At 42.0% G+C, this 6381-nt stretch overlaps 1 pseudogene; it reads right to left on the bottom strand.

Annotated features, from left to right (window-relative positions):
- Positions 1 to 3489: 3489 nt before the first annotated feature.
- Positions 3490 to 4496, bottom strand: LOC119817713 (annotated as a pseudogene).
- Between the last annotated feature and the right edge of the window lie 1885 nt (positions 4497 to 6381).

Here is a 6381-nt window from a genome sequence, read left to right as displayed (position 1 = left end):
GATGGACATATGCTAGAATCTTCCCTGTAAGACACCACTTCGTGGCACTACATAGATTATTAGATATGGGTTAGTCAAGATGTGAGTAAGAGGCTGAAACTAATGGGCCAGGCAGTGTTTAAATGAATACAGTTTGTGTGTTGTTATTTCAGGGCATAAGCTAGCCAGGCGGCTGGGAGCCGGGCAGGATGAAAAGCAGGCCTGCCTGCAGCTCATTACTACAGTGGATCTCTACGATTCAAGGCCATTCTGGTCTCTATAAGCAGTTCCAGTCCAGCCAGAGCTACATAGTAAAACAGTTACCAAAAAAACCCTAAAACAAACAAAAACATTAATAAGCAGGTAGATAAGGTTACAGCTAAATAATGAGTAATAAGCACAGAACCCTTAGAACTTCCTGCAAGATCCATGCTCCATTGCTGTGTGGTCTCCTGGGGTTTGCTGTAAAGCCTAGTCTGATTGCTCTGCTCTGCTCAAAGGCTCTTGTCATTCTGAGTTCTTTCCCCAAAGACTAACTTCATCTGTCACAGCAGCTTTCCTTTCTCAGACCTCATAGATAATTTGTTGGTTTCTATCTTTCTTTCTTTTTTTTTTTTTTTTTTTTTTTTTTTTTTTTTTTTTTTTTTTTTTTTTTTTGGTTTTTCGAGACAGGGTTTCTCTGTAGCTTTGGAGCCTATCCTGGAGCTAGCTCTTGTAGACCAGGCTGGTCTCGAACTCACAGAGATCCGCCTGCCTCTGCCTCCCGAGTGCTGGGATTAAAGGCGTGCGCCACCGCCGCCCGGCTGGTTTCTATCTTTCTAGCAAATACATGAATTAAAGAATAAAGATTCATTTTACCTCATGATTTGGGGTGAGGCTAAGTGAGTACAGTAAATAGTTCTATTGCCTTAATCTGGAATGAAACTGTTCATCACCACCATAGGACCTGTTGAGAGGAGCTGCTCACTTCATGGTGCCTGGGAAGCAAAGAGAAAGAGGAAGGAGCTGGGATACTGATGTTCTCTTGATGGGCATGACCACAGTGGCATAGCTTCCTTCTTTCTTCTGACTCCTAAAGGTGCCATCACCTCTATAGGTCAGCCATTATTAATTTTACATACAGGATTTGGGGGAACATTCAAGTTCCACATCAAAATAACAGATTTTCACTATCAGTTTAGTTCCAGGGATAGAGTGGGTTTGCAAAACAGACATGGATTCCTGCTCCAGAGGAGCTCAGCTCTCATGAAAGCTTGACATTAGCCAGTTAATCATAAATACTACAGACAAATCCAAGTAGACAGGGTTTTAGGGTTATAGAGTAACTTAAAATTGTGTGTGTGTGTGTGTGTGTGTGTGTGTGTGTTGATGGGTTTTAAATAGCGACAATAACACAGTATATCTAAGATTTCAATTTTTAATTCTTGAAACAATAGGAATCCCCAAATTGATTTACGTAGAACATGAACTTGGTTGGAATCTAATTTTAAAATATTAGTTCTTTGTTTTACAGAGCATGAAGCTATTTTCTGTTACTTAGAGCAGAAATCATATTTATTATTTTTGTAGCACCCATGAAAGTTGTTTGCATATAGTTGTACTTCAGATTTGTTTGGTGATATAACGTAATTAGTACTTATAATGAGTTAAATATCTAAGAAATAATTATTATAATAACAAAAACAGTAATAACTTTTCAGAAAATGTATTAATATTTTTTATCCTGTAAGTGATTCACCAAAGTTGATGTCAATATTCTAATTGAAGAGGAGAATGCCATTAGCTATTTGATGCAACTGATAGATAATGATACTAGAAACAAAACCTGGCTTATGTGTTAAGGCAGTACCGCACTGTTTTTGAGTATGCTAGCATTCGCACTATGGCATGTGCCCTGTCAGAGAAGTCACTCTGTGTGGTATTTAATCTTTATTATCTGCTTATTTGGATTTAGAGTCACATGCTGAGACATCTCCAGGTGTGGATTTGAAAGTGTTTCCTGAGATATGGTAGAAAGAATGTAGACTCTAAAGTGGAAACAGTCATCCCCTGGACTCAGAACCTGAATTAAATAAGACAAAGGGAAGAGAGAAGGAATGCACCTGCATTCCTCTCCGCTTTCAGACAGCAATGCAAAGTGATCAGCTCCCCATGCTTCTGCTACCAATCTATAGTCACCAGTGCTGCTGTCCCTGCCCTGTCATGATGGATGTCTTAGGTTTTCTATCACTGTGAAGAGATACCACGACCACGGCAACTCTTACAAAGGAAAATATTTAATTGAGATGGCTCAGTTACAGTTCAGAGGTTTAGTCCATTATTGTCATGGTGGGACATGGCAGCATGTAAGCAGACATAGTCATGAAGCTGAGAGTCCTACATCTTAATTTGCAGACAACAGAAAGTGACCTGAGACATAGTGTGGCTTGAGCAAATATATGGCCTCAAAGTCCACCTCCACAGTGACACACTTCCTCCAACAAAGATACACCTAATCCATCATAGCAACACCTCCTAATAGTGACACTTTCTTTGAAGGCCGTTTTCTTTTAAATCATCACAATGGATGATACCTTCAACCTATGACCCCAAAGCTTTATCAGACATTTTGTCAAAGCAATAAAAATGCAATGAATAATCTCAGCACTGTAGATTTTGAGGAGATGGTGGCTAGATTGTTCATGTCCCTACATCTTCATCTCTAAATCATTCCGAGTCATGGAATGTTGCACGTTCTCTTCCTCTCAGAAGTTCCTATCGTAGAATCCCAAAATCCTGCAATTTATGCTGCACAATCTAGTTTATAGAATTTTGGACTCAATGTTTTTTGTAGTATGTGAGGGATTGTTTTGTCTCTTGGTAATTAAAGTTCTTTTTTTTTTTTAACTGGTCAAGTTTCATTTATTTCTTGACACAACATCTATACAGCTCACACACGCAGCAGGACGCGCACCTTGGCTTCACAACAGCACCAGGCTGCACTTCCGGTTATAATACAGCAGGGGCGGGGTGGCTGGGAAATGTACATTTATACACTTCATATAAGTTAAAGGTGGCTACACTATGACCTAGGGTAGCAAAGGCAAGACTTGGACCCACTGCCTGGACCACTTGTGTCTGACCTATTAAAAATGTACCCAGTCATTAAAAATGGCCAGTTGGGGAATAGGCCATGTATAAAATGTCATGTAAAATTTACTCATTTACCTTTTTAAAAAATAACATTTAGACTTTAAACCTTTGACCAGCTTGTCCTGTGGATATACACTGTGGTAGCGAGAAGCACTCTTGCTGCACTTCAGCAACCTGGTGAATTTTGGTTTTTTTTGTAAACCATAACATTTTTGTTAAAACAGCCAAATTAAATCTCTTCTTTATACATCTGTTAGATTACTTCCAAGTCACTCCCCAACCCCCCAAACCAGTCTGACATTTGCTGACATGTTTAATTGGAACCTCTCTTTGTAGTTTCTAAACTGCTGATCTGCAGCCCATTCTGGTTACGGGTACACCATGAAGACACAGGCTGTCTCCGCTGTCCCGAGGAGAGGATCCTCCAACCCCTCTAAAAACACCCATCTGACCGTCCTCGGACTTCCGCAAAGGCAGCGACACAAATACACCGGCGGGTCTGTTCTCACGTGTGAATGTCCACAAACTACCTGTTGTAAGCCCTTTCTTTCTTGGACTTCTCCAGGGCTTTGTCCATTGTTTTCTCGTTCTCCCCCACGACATTTGGGGCAGTACCACTTGCCCTTTGGTTTATGGTTGAGTCCCACGCAGGAGAAGTGGAACCACTCGATGGGGCACTTGTCGTTGTCACAGATTGCACAGACAGTACGTGGGCTCGTTGGGGTCGATGGGGAGGTCTGCGGGAGGGGCTTCCCTCTCTGCTTTGGCCTTGGAGCGTTTCTTCTTCTTTGAGGTTTTTGCTTTCTTCTCCTTGGGCGTTCCTGAGGTGATGTCATCATGGTCGTGATTATTAGATGCATTCTCTCGATTCTCGTTGTTTCGCTGCCTCCGGGACCGCTTGTTATTTGGCTTGTCTGCCTGAGCGATTGTCTCACTCTTCGACTTGTCCTGGCCGGCCTTGCCGCCGCTGCCAGTGCTGTCGCTGATGTCCTGGTGGGCTTCGAAGAGCTCCACATGACTGTCCACCTGCCTGGTGCGGTTCTCCACCAGTTCCACCATCTGACTGACGATCTAGATCTTCTCATCGCCCAGCTCCTGGCTGCGGATCAAGGCCCTCTGGATGCAGTGCAGCACCCGCCTCTTCTGGGTGCCGTCCGTCTCCAGCTTGAACTTCTCATAGTAGTCATCCAGCTCCTTCAGGATCTCTTGGTATTTGGCGTCGATCTCCCGCATCAGCGAGACGTTCCTCTGCAGGTCGAAAGGCAGTGACTCGATGGAGTCCAGGTAATCCTCCACATAGTTCACCAGGTGGATCTGCTCCCCGTTGGCAGGACTCAACATGGTTCACCCCGGAGGTCCCCGGCGACTCGGCGGCTTTCCGCTTCCTCCACCCCCCCGCCCCCCTCAAACAGCACTGCAAAATGCAAAAGCTCTCGCCCTCCCGCGCCCCCCCACCCCACCCCGCGCCACTTCGGCCGGGCCGGCCGGCGGCTACATCTGGCGCCCGCCGCGCCGCCTCCGGGGCCGCGGGGACCCCGGCGCCTGCAGGCGAGGGCCGCGGCGGCCGAAGCTCTCAATTAAAGTTCTTTTATTAATTAAAAATAAATTATAGAAGAAAAGTAGATAAAGTTATCTGCAATCCTAGCACTTGGATTGTGGAGGTTGTAAAACTAAGATTTCAAAGCTACATATGGAGGGCGTGTCTCAAAGAAACAACAAACAAACCAACAAGCCTCTAGCAAAATGTCAGAAGTCTTATTATTTCTACTTAAATAACCTAGAGGTAGGCATTCTTAGGTCCTATAGCTGTTTAGGAACCTAAGCTCTGTTTAAACCTAGATGGCTCAACCATTCTTTCTTGATAAGTGTGCTTTGAACATAAAACTGAAAGTGGGTTGGAAATAAAAGCTACATGCTGTGGTTACTTTTTCCCAACAGAATTAGGTATTTTCATATCATATTTTAGTTGATCTAGGTTTCTCATTAAGAACACATACTGCTCAATTGAAGCATTGAATAGGAACGATTAAGCTTATCAATAAATCTTACTTATTTTAATAAAAATGCATGTATTATCACAAAAAAGTACAAGCTGGTTTAGCAGTTCCTTTTTGAAAAACATCTCTTGAAAGCCTTACAAACAATCCTGATTATGTCCAGTTGGCTGTGAGTTAGTCACATGACTACTCTTAGATGACCTTGGGAGATGATGCATTTTCTTGCATTCCTGAAGTAGTCCTTTGCTTCACCCCAGTGCACTCTCTCCATGTTGCTTCCTTTAATCCCTAGGATATCCCTACTTAATACCACACTATGAACTAGGTCTGAAACTAAACAAATATTTTAATCCTCTCTTAGCAACAGCATTGTTTTTGTTTCTTCTAAGAGAGAGTGCCACAAAAAACAGATTTAGGCCAGCATACATTAGTTTATTTTTCTTCTTTTTATTAGTTTTTAATTATGAAAAACAACTTTTAAATTTATGAATATTTTGATCATAGTCTTCTCCTTCCCCAGTTCCTTCAGATCCTTTCCCCTTCTCTATCCATCCAACTTTAACTTTTCTAAAAAAGAAAGAAAGAAAACAAACAAAAACCCAACATAACAACAAACCCCCAAAACTAAGAAAATAAGATGAAAGAACACCCAAACAGAAAAACAAACAACAACCAAAAACAAAACCTAAAGAAAAACACCAACTGTAACCAAATAAAAGCAAACACAAAAAACTGTGAGTCCATTCTAGGTTGGTCAACTATTCCTGAATATGAGGCCTGTCCCGAAGTGCTTGTTAAACCTAGTGATCTCTTTGAGAAAACTGATTTTCCATCTCCTAGCAGGTATAAATGACGTTCAGTTATTAACTTTTACCCTAGAGGCTAGGCATTCACTCACACACACACACACACACATAAAATGTAATAAGATAAAGGAGGAACTATCACATTGAATTTGGATAGGTGAAAGAAACAAGGAAAAGAGGCCAAGAGAAGGCACACGAATCAGAGATCAACCCAGTCTTGCATAAATACACTAAACTAAAAGCCATAACATTATATGCAGAGGGCCTGGTACAGACCTATGCAGGTACTGTACATGTTGATTCAGTCTTTATAAGTTCATATGAGCTTTGTTCATGTTGATTTAGTATCCTCTAACTCTCTAGCCCTTATAGTGTCTCTGCCTTTTCTTTCACTGAGTTTCCTTGACTCCGAGGAGATGAATTTGGTGGAGATATCACATTTAGGCCTGTGTTCTAAGGTCTCTTAC

Source organism: Arvicola amphibius, chromosome 6 (assembly GCF_903992535.2).
Source record: "Arvicola amphibius chromosome 6, mArvAmp1.2, whole genome shotgun sequence".
Classification (NCBI taxonomy): Eukaryota; Metazoa; Chordata; class Mammalia; order Rodentia; family Cricetidae; genus Arvicola; species Arvicola amphibius.
This window is presented reverse-complemented; position numbering and strand designations above follow the sequence as displayed.